Source organism: Zingiber officinale, chromosome 11A (assembly GCF_018446385.1).
Source record: "Zingiber officinale cultivar Zhangliang chromosome 11A, Zo_v1.1, whole genome shotgun sequence".
NCBI lineage: Eukaryota > Viridiplantae > Streptophyta > Magnoliopsida > Zingiberales > Zingiberaceae > Zingiber > Zingiber officinale.
Genome location: NC_056006.1, coordinates 65,478,691 through 65,496,789, shown reverse-complemented (window position 1 = coordinate 65,496,789; position 18,099 = coordinate 65,478,691). Strand labels below are relative to the sequence as shown.

Sequence of the window (18,099 nt, the reverse complement as noted above, 5' to 3'; positions counted from 1 at the left end):
ACACTCCAACAGAGGGCTCGGTACCTCGTTCTCCGGACTGGGTCAGAGAGGGCTCGGTAGCTCGTTCTCTGGACTGGATGGAGTCGGAGAGGGCTCAGTAGCTCGTTCTCTGGACTAGGTCAGAGAGGGCTCGGTAGCTCGTTCTCTAGACTAGGAAGACATTAGGGTTTAAGGCTGGGAAATTGGATCGGTCTGCTGACCGATCCAGTGATACACTGGGTCATCTGATCGATCTGGTGACCGATCAGTAACCAAACAGATTGGGAGAAGGAATGACCTGATCGATCCACAGACCGATCAGGGCTCTGGCAACCAACTCTGGATCGATCTGAGGACCGATCGCCTAGGGCTCATCGGTCCACGCACCGATCGAGATCGCAACCAACTCTGCGCGAGTTGGGATCGGTCTGAGGGACCGATCAACCTAGGCCCTAATCGGTCCCGAGCGGTCAGATCCATCTGGACCGATCGGGTGGAGCTGATCGGTCCGTCTGTCAGCATTGAGACACAGCGGCTGGATTTCTTCTTTCTTCTTCTTCGCAGGTTCATATAAATCAAGGGCCTCTACGGTAGGGCTTGCTTTCTTGTTCCTGCGATCGAGCTTTGCTAAGCTCTCCATTCTGAAGCTTCATGTGAGCTTCCCCGGCTGGACTCAACTGATGATTGTTCTGTGTTGTTGGCGTGAAGTTGTTGCTTCATCAACAATCGACAAGAAGGAAAGCAAACTAGTGTTTTACATTCATATTGTTCTTGGCTTCTTCTTGTATTTCTTATCTGATCTTCTGTTGTTGCAAGAGATTGTGGCGGTTTCTCCACCGAAGGAGTTTTATTAGCGGTTTTCCGGGGTCTCATCCACCGACGGATTGATAGGATTCGTCCACCTTACGGACACGCCGAGGAGTAGGAGTATCATCTCCGAACCTCGTTATATCGTCACGTTTGAGGTTTGATCTTCTCCATTTTCGTTTCTATCTTTTATTTCCGCTGTGCTAACTCAAATTGTAGGCAGAAACGTGAATTTGGGGTCGACTATTCACACCCCCCCTCTCTAGCCGCCATCCGAAGGTCCTAATAGACATCCTTGGTATGGTGACCTTGTGGGGCTTTGCAGAGTCATTACATGTAACGACCACCCTTCTTACTATTACTACTCTCTAGAGGTGGACGCTACTTAACTACTAACTCTACTTAACCGGTATGATCGAAACCACGAGGAGTCTCTACCGAAAAATTTCGGTAACATCTCCCCTGTACCGGTGACCATAAAATGAGATACATACATAGTATACTTCAGTCACAGGCGGCTGGAACATATATCAAACAACCACGCAATTCATATATAACCAAAATAATCAACTCTCGCAAAGCACGATAAAACGATCCATAGAATAACATGTACAAGTTCTAAATTCTTTTAACAATTTGATGAAAACAGTCTTAATAAATTCTTGGCAAATCCCCATATCTCTCCCATAGTCCTGGCATCACACATCATCAAACACCTCCTTGTCGTCTTCCTTTGCTATATCCTTTCCTTTCCTTTATCTGCAGTAAGAGGAAATGCAATTTATAAGCAAAATTACTTAGTAAGCGCTATCTAACTCACAAAATCTCGATATGCATGTACATATATCTATAACATAAACTAACTGAATGCTTACTGAAAACTACTCATGCTCATCTAATAGTAAAAGAATCAAATAGGCTGAAATGCTAAACATGTAAAACTACCCATGCTCTTCTAATAGTAAAAGAATCATAACAAACTGAAATGCTAAACATGTAAAGCTACTCATGCTCTTCTAATAGTAAAAGAATCATAACAAACTGAAATGCTAAACATGTAAAGCTACTCATGCTCTTTTAATAGTAAAGCTCTGAAAATAATCTGTAAACTCGTGATATACAATAATAAAACTGCATGCTAGAAATAAAACTAATCATGCTCGATAAACTCATAAGGAAAGCAAATGAAAACTAATACGGTATGCTTAGAATTAAAAGAGCTAAACTTTACTGGTTCTAAACATAGGTAATACTTGTCTCATTTACTTATAGCCTTATACTTGAAATTAATATTTAACTTTCTTCTTCTCTTTCTTGGGCCCAGGCTTAGTACTAAATGCGTGCTCTCTAATAGAGACTGAGGTAGCGAGCCTCCAGTCCTATGAGGGTAAAGACCTTGGTCTTACTAGGGCCAAGACCTTGGAATTGGTCACCTGGATTTGTTTAACGACAACCTTGGAAGTCGGGTACTAGCCTCTTACTTTAAATTACTTGTTATCTTTTCTAACTAGACCTCGATCTTTTCTTACTTATAGCTACTCATAATCCTCAAAAAAAAAGTTTAATAGAACTCTTATCTTTTCCACCTACAAGCAAATCCTAGAGTTTTTATAGAGCAACATGATTCTTTAAGCATGTATCAACAGAATAAATCAAAAGAAAGCAAATCTGACTTCTTTAAGCATGCTACAATAAATATAAATCAAAGGAAAACAAAACTAACTTCTTTAAGCATGCTACAACAGATATAATTCAAAGGAAAACTGAATTTGACTTCTTTAAGCATGCTATGTCAGAATTAAAACAAAGGGAAGCAAATCTAAATTCTTTAAGCATGCTTCAAAATAAGAAACAAAGAATCTACACTGCTAAAGGAGATAAACTGCAATGCTACAAAATGCAAAAATCTGCACTGCTTCAAAATGAAAAAATCTGCACTTAATGGGTCTACACTTCTAAGCTGTTTCCAACAAGGCAAAGCATGAGGAAAAGATAATTACTGCTGCTATCAAAAGTTAACCCATGATATACTAAAGCATGCATTCAGTAAAACACACAAAGCCTCTTTAAACATGCTACAACAGAACATAAAGGAGCAAATAAAACTCAAACTACTAAGCATTACATATAGCATATTCAAGCAAAGCAAGATACTAAAGCCCTAGGATCCATCCGGTACAACATGTTCCGGATCAAGCAATCTAAATCCCAAATGAAATTCAGATAATTCTACAAACGAATGCCTAGCAACAATTCTTGTACAACATGAGCCGAACAAAGAAGGAGGAATGTACACACTTAATCAATCAAATCCCCACCTTCTCTATGAAACTCACGACATACTAGAAAAAAAACAGGAAATACCAAATCAACAACTCTTACCACGGTGGTAGTAGCAACACCTTTCGTTCTTGGACTTATCTTAGCCGACCTGGAACTCGACTCTCGACTTCTCCTTGCGCCCAGCAGACTCTCCTCGTGAGAGGTTCACCGGTGAAGATCCTCGAGTTAACCACTCCACCGTGCCGTTGAATGGAACCCAAGCTCTTCTCTGTTGTAGAAGCCTGCGTTGCGAGAGGAGAAGGAATTTTGATCTCGGGAAAAATTAAGTCCTCTTTAACTAGGGTTTTTTAAATACTATACCTTAAATATTTGTCGCTGCATATCTATATCGATCAGGCACATTGCGTCGAGTTCACTAAAAACCTCACTGATCTCGGGTTGATTCCTCTCCTAGTCCTTTTTATTTCAATTTATTTCCTATTTCTTAACTACTGCTTAAACAGATTTTTCTCCTTCTTTAATTAGAAATGCCCGCGTGAACACTTGGTTAGCCAGATCCTCTTAAGGTTCGGCTTAATCCGAGGTCTCAGATTCAAATCTCGGCTTGGACATTTTTTTGTCGAAACTTCTTTCGTTTAGTAAAAATACCAAACAACCTCCAAAAATTACATAAAAATACTCTAAAATTTCTAAAAATCCCTAGAATATTTCTATAGCATTTTTAAATATTTTTAAATTACTTTTGGGACTCATAATGAGGAAATTTGGATTGTTACAATTCCCCATACCTTATAAAAAGTTCATCTCGAACTTAGAATATCTCTCGGATATTTCTACCTCCCTCGCCCCAAGTAACTTCCTCATTCGATTCTACCGGATGACCTTCACCGTGGCACCTCTTTGTTTCTTAGTCTCTTGACGCCTGTCCACTATCGTAGGGTATGCTCTCATAGCTAAGATCCTCCTGGATCGCACTAGCGAGTTGAATCACTTGGCTGGTCGTGGATACACTTCTTTAGTATGGAGACATGAAATACGTTATGTGCCGACATGACCTATGGTAAATCCGATGTAAGCTACTTTTCCAATCCTTTACGTGATCGGTAAGGTCCTACGTGGCGGGGACTTAATTTGTCCTTCTTGCCAATCTCATCACTCCCATAGGAGCAACCTTGAGAAAGGAATCTATCCTTAGAATTCATGGCCTATCGGCGTAACATTGTGCATAACTCTTCTCTACTCCGATCTCGATCCTCGTCGATCTTCCGATATAGCCCGAGGTGGTTTCTTCTATCATCTGTCTGGATGCCGAGACTCTCCTTGGCTACTGGGATTCATAAACTAATACTTAAGCCCGGAGGTTTAGAGTTCAATCTCGGGAAGGCAAAAAGGAGCCGGAAAGTCCTAGTGTGTCACGCCTGGGGTCCCGAAGAAATGGCAACAATGCGACGGATAATGAAACATTACATACTAAATATACCTCGACCACTTTTGGATATATATACAAAATATAAACAACATGACACGCGTTTTAATATACCACTTACAATACATAACCCATCTATAACCATCCAACCTAAGAAACAAAATAGACACACACAGTGGGGAGAAGTTGGATAAATACTCAAATTGGGTACGGAAACACACGATAAATCACAAACGAAAACTAACAAAGTAAAGTCACTAACTAAATTACCTACAACCACTAGACTCTAAAAACACATCGACTTGAAACAAATACCAAGTCCACACAATCAAAACCTAGTTCTCACAACATCCAACATCAAATGCAAGTAAAGAAAGCAAATTAAAATCAATTTTAAATAATTGACGGGACCCGGATTGGCTGAACTCATCTCCAAGCATCCATGACTCATCTATCCATTACGCGAAGAAAACCAATTTGTGAGGTGGTGAGTATTGAACTCGTTGGCGGGAAGAGATAGTATGAACATAACATATAACTAGAAAGTGAGCCAAAAGTATACGGTTCATAAAAGAAATAGCGAGATACTACGATAGAACCAAAATAAGCACTCATACGAAACCATATCCTAGGCTAGGTATAGTAGGGAAGCGGTACTAATCTAATGCCTGATTACTCCTATGAGACAACAAGCAAGGTATATATACAATAGCATAAACAACAAGCAATAAGCAATAACAAGCATATATAAACAACATGGCAAGAATATAATAAACAGATACGGATGGCCTCCGCCACCTCACCCTCTCCACCTTGACCCCTCAGATCGAGAGGTAGTCAGGTCGACATGTTAGTTAGACCCTAGAGCCAATCATTTGATGATTGTATGGACTCATGTATATCATATTTTTGTATATTAATAAAGGCATTGGTTTTGGTTATTATGCTTATTTGTATAGTGGATATAATAAGTATAAGTAACGCCTTGAGTAGAACGTTCATACCTATATCAATCGATTAGTTGAATCGATAGTGAGATGATATAGGAACACTACTCTAAATCATTCCTAGTCGGGTATTAACATTCGGGGACAATGTTAATACAATAAGACTAACATGTAGGTCAACTCGATGACTTGATCTCACAAGTCATGGATATAGAGATATCAAGATACATGGGTATGCATTAGAGAATGTATCTTGAATGACCGCCATGAGAAAGTATCATGGATCGTTATATGAGTGTCATATACTTTCTCATGTGGCTATTAGTATGACTATTAGTCCTTAGACCAAGTCACCATGGATCCCTACAAGGAGGAGTTATGTAGTTTCACAAACCACAACGTCGTGCTGTGGACTACGTGCGCTTGGGTATATAACAAATTATGCAGAGAGGGATGTAGTGATGTAGATGGGATCTATCCCTCCTATATGACGGGAGAGACATCGATATTCTTGATAGAGTGAGACCACGGCGGTATGGGTATACCCAAATGGTCAAGAGAGATATTGAGCTCATTTGATTGAGTGAAGTCTACTCGGAGTTCAAGATTTAGATTGGTCGAGAGGATGACACGTCTATGCCTCATTGATCAATCTAGGTGTCTAGGATAGAAGGACACTTGTCACATATTGTGAGAAGTCACAATTAGTAGTCACAAGGTGATGTTGGATCTCAACATTTCTTGTAACTTGGGTAGCAATGATGTATTGCTAGATGCCGCTCATTCTAACATTTCCAACGTTACAAGAACCTATTGGGTCACACACAAAGAACATGTGCATGGAGATTAGGTTCATATGATGAACCAATAGGATTAGATTCATATGATGAATCAAAGATTGGATTCAAATTAGACTTATTGAGTTAGACTCAATTAGATTCAATTGTTGAATTAGTCTAATTTAAATTTGATTCATGAGTCAATTTATATTAATGAATTGAGATTCATTAAATTAAAATTGACTTGAATCAAAGGTTGGATTTAACTCAACAAGGAAGAAAATTGGTCATGTTTGACTTGACCAAATGGAAGTTGAAACATCAAGTTTGACTTGATGTCTTGCCACATCATCATGAAGGTTGACTCATCCTACTTGGTATGACCAATCTAGCCACATCATTAGCCACATCATCTCCTCATTTAATGGTGTGCCACCTCATGGAGGTTACACACCAAATGCATTAATGTGGTCGGCCACATTAATGTGGGAGTTACACTAGTGTGGCGGCCACACTAAAGGAAAAATGGGTTTTGTCTTGTGGCAATTCAATTGTGGTAAATGCTTCTTCTTCCTTGTGTGCTTCTTCCTCTCTCAACCTTGCTGATGGTCGTGGGTTTCATGGAGGAAAAGAGGAGTGTGAGTTAAATCCAAGCCTAAGGAAGGTGAAGGTCACAAGGAGGGAACCAAGAGGTACATGTGTTTCCTCTTCTATATTCTCCACCTTTTAGATCCAATCCGAGCCCTAGAAAGTGCTAGCACACTTGTGGGTTCTCCTCTCCATCTTTGAGTGGTAGGAGACCACTCCTTGTTCGATGGGATACCGAGAGGACCGTTCGATTGCGGTCTCAAGATCCGCCACCTGGACTGCGGGATCGTTCAGGAGCGCTAAGGGTAAATGTTTTTCCTCAGATCTAAGAGTCGATCGTGTTTTAAACTCGTACTCGTATTTTGTTCGGTTTACCTTGCACGAGATCCGTGGCTTGGGCGATTCGGGGTTTCAGGGGTTTCATGCGCGAAAAAACCCAACATGATGCATCAGACACCACTCCATACTACCACTCACAAGAGTGGCGAAGGGACAGTGCATAGTAGCTAACTAGCTACATCTGCGATGGTGCCCAGCAACTCGGCTATACACCACTGCACACTGGCTGTGCTCTGACGGCATGACAGCGACATCAACTTACCCACTCTCATGAGTGGCCAGGCGGCGCATGCATGCACATGATCATCGAATGCTAATAATGCAACATCAATATATATATATACATATAGCGAGGAACATGTATGCCCATGTATATTTATAAATAAGCCGCGTCAAAGCATACAACATGGTATCTAGTATCTGCTAATCATGGACAACGACAAAGATGGATATAAAACGAGTAACTCAAAGATTTTGGTGGAAGTATCAAGCATAGGAAAAATTATGAGTGGAGTCAAGGTAAAGCAGTTCTTGTAAAATAGATAAAAATTTAGAAAATTTTAGAAATTTTTGGAAATTTTTCGGCTCGTATGGACAAGTTAATGGGGACAAAAACAGGGTCCGGGAAAGGCCTGTTTAGGCCACCCTATTTAAGAGAGGAACTTTTCTTTTAATTTATTTATTTATTTTTTTTCTTTTCCTTTATTAGTGTATTCGCTTCCTTCCCTTGCCACGACCCTCGCCCATCCTCTCCATGAAGCAGCGGCCTTTCAGCGCCCTAACCGCTATCATGGGCCCCTACGGTGATCTTCTTCTAGGCTCCTCTGCCTTGGTCTCTGGCAGGCAGAGGTGGAGCCAGCCGCTTGTTGCCTAGCGATACGGGGCCAGCGGCCGAGACCCCCATCCCGATCCTTCCTCTTTGCTCCAAGTCGTGCCCTAGTGCTTTACTGCCGTCGCTGCTCCTCTGCACAGTGTCGGCCAGTGAACCCTAGCTCCGGTTGCCATCACCTCTGTGCCAACGGCCAACGCCACTGCTTCTCCTATGGGGCTTCTTCCAGATTCAACGAGGGACGAACCTTTGAGACACCCTCTCCTCTTCGGTATCAAGAGGAAGAGTTTTGTGTTCACCAAAACAGTACTTGGATCTCATTCATTCTGGAGAAATTTCAGATTAGGGTAAGTTGTTTGAATTATGGGTGTGATCCTTGAGGAATTGGGTCTGATATTGATTTTTGTCGTGTTAATTGTGATTTAGGTTTATCTGTTTGGGAGATTGGCAATTTATCCTTGCTCCGACTGTTGATTTACAGAAGCAACGTTTCCAATCAGATTTGGACAAGTTGTAGAGGTAATTTTGTATATGTACTATATTTCATTTTTGTTGTGGACTGGTTAGGGTGCCGTAATTCTACATAATCGTGATATGTGGTTTGAGTGAATTTGGGTTTTAACCATTTTGTTGATGATTGATAGATAGGTTAATAACTAATGTTAACCTAGGTATACGTGTTGAATTAAGGAATGGATAAGATTATTAAATAGGTTTGGAGATTTTTATTTAGCTATATAGCTAAATACCTTATCTGTTTAATAACGCAGGACTCTGATTCGAGACCGTATCTCGACGGGTATCTTGATTCCCGGATTGGACCATTTTATCGGAGGCGGGTACTTTGACTTATGTCTTTTGATATGCATAATAAAGTGTTTAACATATAGCAATGATTGTGTTATCCTTTTGATTCGGTTGGTCACTACATGATCTGTTACATGTTGTTTGTTTATTTATTATGCACTGCATGTTATTATTGACCTGACCATACATGCTTTCGGTAGTGACCCAACCATGTGATACATCATGTTCAGGACCTAGGGTTTATATGATACCCTATCTGTTTGTGTACCTTCCATCTGATACATTGACTTGTGGTACACCTTTTATTTATGTATGGATCTTGCTATGCTATTCATGAGATTGCCATGCTTAGTATCATGCATCATGTTTGCATGATGTGCGATTGTCGGCTTCACTTTGGTCATCGCCAGTTACATGTACTGCACACACCACCCATGGATTAGTTGTATATCGGGGTGTGGCGGTTCGTTGTAGTGCGTTGGTGCGAGGACTGGCGTGGCCCGCGATCGCCACGTGGCTCGCTGGCATTTAGGGTACCAGGCAGATGGTGGACTCGCTCGTTTGGGGGGGAGACTCGCCGGCGAGATTTCCTCCCGTCGTTGTACGGGGAGATGATGAGCATTCCCATTTATGATTTGGGGCGTACTCCGACATGACATTCCGTCACTCACCATCCATCCCGCCAAGGTGTCATCACCATATGACATTTATTGCATTTATTATTGTTGTGATTACTTATATGCCGTGATTTGTATGGATGCATTTGATTGACATGCATCTGATTATGATTTCTTCGACGACTTGTTACCTTTAGACTGATCCCTTGTTGCTTATCTCGATTTCGTTTCGATTGCATTTATTCCTTCGTATTAAGGTATGCATGATTAGTGTTATCTCTTATTTATTTTATTATGCATATCGGTTGTACTGTTGAGTGTTGGACTCACCCGCCTCCATTATTGATATTTTCAGGTTGAGGCTCGCTGGCCCCCATTCTGCACGTAGAGCCAGTTCTCTACTAGTTCGTTATTTGTTTTTTTTGGCCTTTTCTATATCGGACTTTGTTTTAGTATTGTCTTTGGATTTTTCCTATGGATATTGTATGGGTGATACCTTTTGATGGATTTTTGATATGATATTGGATTTCATTCTACTACGTGCCTGCCTGGACGGCAGAAGAGGTGAGTTCGTGTAGTGGAGTAGGTGGATTTAGTCGAGTCCTATTGTTATTGATTACTATTATTAACTGCGTGGTTGTGATTGAATATCTTTATAAACGCGTGTGGTGTTTGTTTTATTTATTGTTATCATTCCAAGTATGTATATGATATATGTAGAAAGTTTCATATTGTCGAGGGAGATGCTGAAATTTCTTGGGCAGAGACTCCGGCGTGACAATTTGGTATCAGAGTATATACTGACTACTGGCTAGTGTTCTAGATTTATCCGATCTTTGTTTTATTTTGGATACTTTGAATAATCTGATATCAGTTTATTGGGTGCCAAGTTTGGCGATATTTATTTGATTTCCGTGTGTTGGATTTTTTTGAGATTTATCTGATACCAATTTATTGGTATCAGAGCAGGGTGTGATACCTGCTTTTAGTATATTGGACATTTTTATACTAGCCCTAGTTGCGAGACAGATTAGTCTGGGCAGTTAATTTTGGGTTGTACGGATTTTTTCCGTTTCGATTTTGTTATGGATTTCCGTTATTGATTTATATGGATTTCCGGTGTTTGTTTTTTCTCATACGGAATTCCGAGGTCATTTTGGGGACTGGACAGCGATGGAACATCTCCAGACGGCATATAGGTATGATGTTTAATTTTATAGTTTATGACAGGTATTAGCATTCTTTATTTAGTACATGTTTGGTTGTAGTAGCACATATTACATGTGATGGATTAGCCATTGAGCATAGTTGACCTTAATAGAGATAAAGGATTATAATCTCTGGTGATTTTTCTTATTATACCATCAGTAGTGTTAGCTTCTGTTACTACTCGTAGGAGATGGAGGCACATACCATCCTTTGCTATTGTTAGTTGGGTAGTGGATGATACCTACATATTCCTGTTGACTTAGCCAGGAGAGTTTTATACTCATATCTTTTAGATATTAGGATACCAGGTACGATGGAAATTGATCATTGGGGGTTACCATGTTTGATCATTGTTGAGAATGGTTTGAGGTTGAGGGATATTGTGAGATCAGATATTATGATATGTTGATTTCTAATGATTTATGAGAGTAAATGTTATGTGGTTGTCTGATGATCAATTACTAGATATTTGTTTTGATGATCTATTAGTGGATAACTATTTTGATGATTTATATTTGGGTTGTCATTGAGGGTGACATAGTGAGTGTCATTTATGATATTCACAGGTTTGATGATTATGGTTGGTGATCAGATTATAAATTGGGTGTTGGAGAGTTTTACGGTTGAATGTACCTATGAGATTTTAATAAATCTGGTTGGTTATGGATAGTTAACAGGATGAAAAAAAAATGATATATGCTTCCTCTGATATGAGACTATGTGGAAAAAATAATGATTGATATTTTGAATGCTAACTTGCCCTCATGGGGAGTGGAGATTTATTCATCTGATATAGTGTGGGCTGATGTTTTTGAGGATGAAGATGAGAGTGTCTTGATGTTCTTAAATTCTGACTTTTTCTTTTGGGTCGTACACATTTATACATATGATATTATGTAGTTGGATATACCTTAGTTGCTTGTGGAGGATTAAGGTATTCTTGATTAGTTAGTAGATGAATGATTTAGTTTTGTTGGTTGATCAGTAGAGGATTGCCATACTCTATTTTTTTTTTAGAGGTTCGAACCTTTAGGTTATTTGTGTTTAGTTATGTATCTAGAGCACCTTTGAGTACTTATTTTGTACTGACGTGGAAATGACTGATTTAGCCATATATCATTGTCGGCTTGGATAGGTGATAAAGGATCGATGTACCCTATTTCATGAAGACTTTGACCATGGACTGTATATACCTGGTAGGATAACTTAGAGGGTGCATTGGGATATGTGACCCCGCTGGTGTAAGGAAGTGTAGAGTTAATTGCTTAACACTTATGGGATACAATCGTTACTAGTGTTTACTGGGAGAGTACATTTTGGATTTATGATGATAAAATTTTTCCCATTAGATATAGTCTTGGTAGTGTATGACATTGACTGGCAATGTTATACCACGGTGTGTATATCTTTCTTGTCCGATACCAGTTCCTTTGAACCTAGAGCAGGGTTGTTACTGGATGATTAGACTGCTTTATTTTGGGTTGCTTTTGATTGATGTATTCATGCTTGATACATATGCATGAATTTTGTTTAGATATACCTGTAACCCATGAGTATTGGTAGCATAAGGTTGGTCTCTTTGGTTGAGCTGGTATGCTGATTTTGCATGTCTATGTTGCATGTATATTATGATTGTTATGTGTTGTAGGAGTCCTATGGTAGACTGTCCATTTGCAAGTAGTATATATATCCATGTTCTGATATGGTTTGAAGGTTCCTGGTGGATCATAGATATGTAGTTCGGTGTATGTATCTGGAGGTATTATTGAGGATAGCTTGTTGATTAAATCCGAGATGTAGTATAAGTACATCGGTGGTGTTTTGATGGAAGCATTTTGTCGATTTAATCTGAGTTGTGATATGTACATATGTGTTTGGTGTGGTATCTGAGGTAACCTTTTTGATTATGTTTGATTTGTGAGTGCACCTGGGTTTAGTATGCTTTATTGGAAGTATATGTTGGTTATACTCTTGGCATAGGTGAAGATATGTCATATGAGCGTTGTTTGAGGTGTATTGTTGATTTTACCTACATTGATTTTGGACACGTGTTCGGTATGTATTGTTGGAGGTATCATACTGATTATACCTGAGTTGTGAGTATGTTTGGTGTATAATAATTGGAGGATTTTGTTGATCATACATATGTTGTGTGAGCATGTGTGCTAGGTGTATACATTGGTAGCAGTAGGATGATTCTACTTATACTGAATGCAGAATGTGGAGTGACTGCATTATGTCATTTGTTGAATTAACTCATCAACTAATTTTTCTATCAGTGGATGACCCACTAGGATGCTGATAGAGTTGATGATGGATTTGATTAGTTACTAGGTTGTTATATCCTAGGCTAACCACAGCGAATTATGGTAGAGAGATCTTGTACAGTCTCTAGCTGGATAGTTAGGTGCCTTGGGGTACTTGGATATTGTTTTGTGGTGGAGCGTTGCTCCCACATATCACGGATTGCTGGTAGCGGAGCATTGCTCCTATATTTATTACAGATATCAGAATATTTGTGGTGGAGCGTTGCTCCCACATGTTGAGGATTTCTTGTGATGGAGCGTTGCTCTCACTCTGGAGGATTTATTCTTTGGTGATATATGTTATTGATGATCAGATTTTTTCGATTTATTATTGGAGATCCTATGGATAGGAATGTCTGTGATACGTACATTATGTGTCTCAGTTTTTGCCATAGAGGCTTACAGTGCCTTAGATGTTTTCAGGGACTCGATGATCCTGGTATGTCGAGGATGTTTGGATGGGTTTCCATTATCTTTGTGGACGATGTTGTGATCTATTACGGATCCGAGGTGAGTCACGTACACTACCTTTGCATAGATCTAGAGATGATTCGACGAGAACATCTATATGTGATTATCAGTAGTGCTGGTTTGGATTGTTTTATGTGAGATGTTTGAGCCACACGGTCACCAATAGAAGTATACCGTGGTTCCACATGAGATCGAGATTGTTACCGTCGGGAGTAGACGGAGTCAATAGAAGAGGCTTGTAACCTCCTTTGTTTGGCCGATATTTTCGGAGATACGTTGAGGGTTTCTCACGGATTGCTATGTCACTTACACGCCTGACCATGAAAGGCGTGAAGTTTATTTAGACTGAGGATTTCAAGATCAGCTTCTAGGAGCTGAAGCGAAGACTAGTGTCGGCTTCGATTTTTGGTTTTTACTTTCTAGAGAGGACGGATTTGTCCTCTACACCGACACGTTTCTACAGGGTATGGGTGCTGTTCTGTTGCAGCACGGTTGAGTATTCTTATATACTTCTTGATAGTTGGGGGAGCCTGAGCATGATGGGTTGCTGCTATTATTTTTAGAAGATTTGGCGGCAAGTACATGATGATATTACATTGAGATTCTCACCGACCATGAGTCTCAAATATCTTTTCACTCGTAAGGAACTTAATCTTCGACCGAGGAGATAGATGGAGTTCCTGAAGGATTATGATTTTACCATTAGCTATCACCTGGGAAAAACTAATGTGGTTGTCGATGCACTTAGCCAGAAGTCCAGAGGGACTTTAGCTTGCCACCGAGTTGTGGTCACAGATTTGATTCAGGGTTTATTCGAGTTAGACCTTGAGGAGCAGGGATAGACTGAGCAGGGTATTCTTATTGCCATAGATGCTCAGTCGTCGATCAGGACGAGAATCCGTGAGGCCCAGTTGTTGGAACCTTATAGAGCTCAACATGAGGCAGAGTTGATCCGTATTATCAGACGGAGGATGTTAGAGGCATAAGGCTGCCAGTAGAGTTATGCTGACCGGAGTCAGAGACTCATAGAGTTCTCCATTTGTGACCATGTATTTCTGCGAGTTTCACCCATGAAAGGGGTGAAGAGATTTGGCCTCAGTGGTAAGCTAGCTCCGCGTTACATTGGTCCTTTCGAGATCTTGGAGAGGAGCGGAGCGGTAGTTTACCATCTGACACTACCACCGTTCCGGACAGGTGTTCAAGACATATTTTGTGTATCTATGCTGAGAAGATACATAGTAGACCCAGCTCACGTGTTGGCTGATATTCCAGTTCCAGTTCAGCCTGACATTACTTATGAGGAGGTTCCGGTACGGATTTTTGGATCGGAAAGAGTGTAAGTTGTGGAACAAGACTATCCTACTGGTTAAAGTCGGATGACGGCATCATTCGGATGAGGAGGCTACTTGGGAGCTTGAGGATACGATCCGAGCTCGATATCCCATCTTTTCACTGACGGTGTGTGAATTATTTATACTAGAATGATTTATTACTATTCTTGTTATTATTGGGTAGTGATAAATTTGGGGACCAAATTTTTATTAGTGGGGAGAATGTAAAATATGCGAAATTTTTTTAGGGTTTCCATAGAAATAGCATTTTTAGGTTTCAGAGAGGAGTTATATAGGGTTTAATTTCCTTAACTAATTTATTTATTATTAGGCTCCATTTCTTTCAATTTGAGAAGATGATTCCTTTCTCTTCCTCTTTCTCTCTCTCGCGTGCCAACTTGACATTGACGAGAGCCTTCTCCTCCTTGCTCTAACCGCCGGCCCCGGCGATTCTCTCTTCTGCCGACGCCGGCGACCCTCCTCTCTGCCTTGGTCTCTGCCGCCGGCGACGAGAGCCACCGCCGACCCCCTTGTTGCCCTAGCCGTGGGGATACCGAGCACAGGGCCGACCGAGCCCCCCATCCCGATCCTTTCCTCTTTGCTCCAAGTCGTGCCCTAGTGCTTTACTGCCGTCGCTGCTCCTCTGCACAGTGTCGGCCAGTGAACCCTAGCTCTGGTTGCCACCACCTCTGTGCCAACGGCCAACGCCACTGCTTCTCCTATGGGGCTTCTTCCAGATTCAACGAGGGACGAACCTTTGAGACACCCTCTCCTCTTCGGTATCAAGAGGAAGAGTTTTGTGTTCACCAAAACAGTACTTGGATCTCATTCATTCTGGAGAAATTTCAGATTAGGGTAAGTTGTTTGAATTATGGGTGTGATCCTTGAGGAATTGGGTCTGATATTGATTTTTGTCGTGTTAATTGTGATTTAGGTTTATCTGTTTGGGAGATTGGCAATTTATCCTTGCTCCGACTGTTGATTTACAGAAGCAACGTTTCCAATCAGATTTGGACAAGTTGTAGAGGTAATTTTGTGTATGTACTATATTTCATTTTTGTTGTGGACTGGTTAGGGTGCCGTAATTCTACATAATCGTGATATGTGGTTTGAGTGAATTTGGGTTTTAACCATTTTGTTGATGATTGATAGATAGGTTAATAACTAATGTTAACCTAGGTATACGTGTTGAATTAAGGAATGGATAAGATTATTAAATAGGTTTGGAGATTTTTATTTAGCTATATAGCTAAATACCTTATCTGTTTAATAACGCAGGACTCTGATTCGAGACCGTATCTCAATGGGTATCTTGATTCCCGGATTGGACCATTTTATCGTAGGCGGGTACTTTGACTTATGTCTTTTGATATGCATAATAAAGTGTTTAACATATAGCAATGATTGTGTTATCCTTTTGATTCGGTTGGTCACTACATGATCTGTTACATGTTGTTTGTTTATTTATTATGCACTGCATGTTATTATTGACCTGACCATACATGCTTTCGGTAGTGACCCAACCATGTGATACATCATGTTCAGGACATAGGGTTTATATGATACCCTATCTGTTTGTGTACCTTCCATCTGATACATTGACTTGTGGTACACCTTTTATTTATGTATGGATCTTGCTATGCTATTCATGAGATTGCCATGCTTAGTATCATGCATCATGTTTGCATGCTGTGCGATTGTCGACTTCACTTTGGTTGAGCCCATCGCCAGTTACATGTACTGCACACACCACCCATGGATTAGTTGTATATCTGGCTGGTGTGTGGCGGTTCTTTAGCTCCGTTGGTCCGAGGACTCAGTGCAGGTAGCCGGGGTCCGTCTGCTGGCTCCGTTGGCATTTAGGGTAGCAGCTGGTAGCCGGCAGATGGTGGACTGTTTGGCTCCGTTGGTCGGAGACTCAGCGTGGTAGCCCTCCTCCCCATCGTGTACTGGGAGATGAGAGCATTGAGCTCCCCATTTATGATTTGGGGCGGAGGACGGGAGTACTCAGAAAGATTCCGCCACTCGATCCGCATCGCATGATGTCAGCAGTGTACCGGTCACCATATCATTTATTGCATTTTATTGTAGTGATTGCTGCACTTATATCGCATTTGTATGGATGCATTTGATTGACATGCATACATGATTATGATTTCTTCGATCGACGACTTGTTACCTTTGTACCTTGATCCCGGTTAGCGCTTATCTCCGATTTCGTTTGATTGCATTTATTCCTTCTCGTATTCAGTTATGCATGATTAGTGTTATCGTTATTTATTTTATTATGCATATCAGTTGTACTGCTGAGTGTTGGACTCACCCGCCTCCATTATTGATATTTTCAGGTTGAGGCTGTTCGGAGCTGGCCCCCCCCCATCTGCACGTAGAGCCAGTTCTCTACTAGTTCGTTATTTGTTTTTATTTGACCTTTTTCTATATCAGACTTTGTTTTAGTATTGTCTTTGGATTTTTCCTATGGATATTGTATGGAGTGATACCTTTTTGATGGATTTTTGATATGATATTGGATTTCATTCTACTACGTGCCTGCCTGGACGGCAGAAGAGGTGAGTTCGTTGGATTTGAGCTTTACGAGTGTAGTGGAGTAGGGTGGATTTCGAGTCAGAGTCCTATTGTTATTGATTACTATTATTAACTGCGTGGTTGTGACAGCCAGAGGCTGAATATCTTTATAAACTGCGTGGTGTTTGTTTTTATTTATTGTTATCATTCCAACCGCCTGTGGCTGATGTATATGTGATATGTAGAAAGTTTGATATTGTCCGCCGTACAGGGGAGATGCTGCCGAAATTTCTTCGGACAGAGACTCCTCTGGGGCGTGACAGTTCTTATCCAAAATTAGCTCATGCACCAAGTTCAAAGGACTAAAGAGACAAAGCAAGAAATACTCGCCTTCATTGTCAATCGTATGAGACTAAAACCCACGTCAAGATGCTTATCTCGAATCAACGTCCTGCAAATCACGTGATGTATAATTTAGCTAATTTCATAAATACCAACTAGCTAAATCCAAACCTAACTTAATTAGGGAAATAAAACCCTAATCCCACTATAAACCTCGATTCACCCAAATCCATCAAACCACAAACCTAGAACAACCCTCAAAATCATCGGCCCATGTCAAAATAGATACACAAAACAACTACACACAAACACCCGGTTCTATTCAATGAATCAACTACAACTAGAGAAAAATACACAAAGCACCAAAATCTAATCAAGATCTCCAAAGTAACCGGCAAACAATCTGTTCACACAAATCTGCAACCATCTCACAGAAACAAAAACCCCAATGAAATCGCATTCCAACCTACTAATCTACTGCAGAAAAATCGATTAGAATCACACGATGAAGCA

The 18,099-nt window shown here is 40.5% G+C and overlaps 2 long non-coding RNA genes across 2 annotated transcripts; both read left to right on the top strand.

Moving 5' to 3' along the window:
- Window positions 1-8,297: 8,297 nt before the first annotated feature.
- Window positions 8,298-8,901, top strand: LOC122030819. The gene is made up of 3 exons (XR_006125621.1): window positions 8,298-8,324; window positions 8,404-8,496; window positions 8,748-8,901. It is a non-coding gene; the product is annotated as an uncharacterized LOC122030819 (long non-coding RNA).
- A 6,646-nt stretch (window positions 8,902-15,547) lies between these two features.
- LOC122030927 lies at window positions 15,548-16,017 on the top strand. Its single transcript, XR_006125664.1, has 3 exons — window positions 15,548-15,573; window positions 15,653-15,745; window positions 15,997-16,017. It is a non-coding gene; the product is annotated as an uncharacterized LOC122030927 (long non-coding RNA).
- The last annotated feature ends 2,082 nt before the right edge of the window (window positions 16,018-18,099 follow it).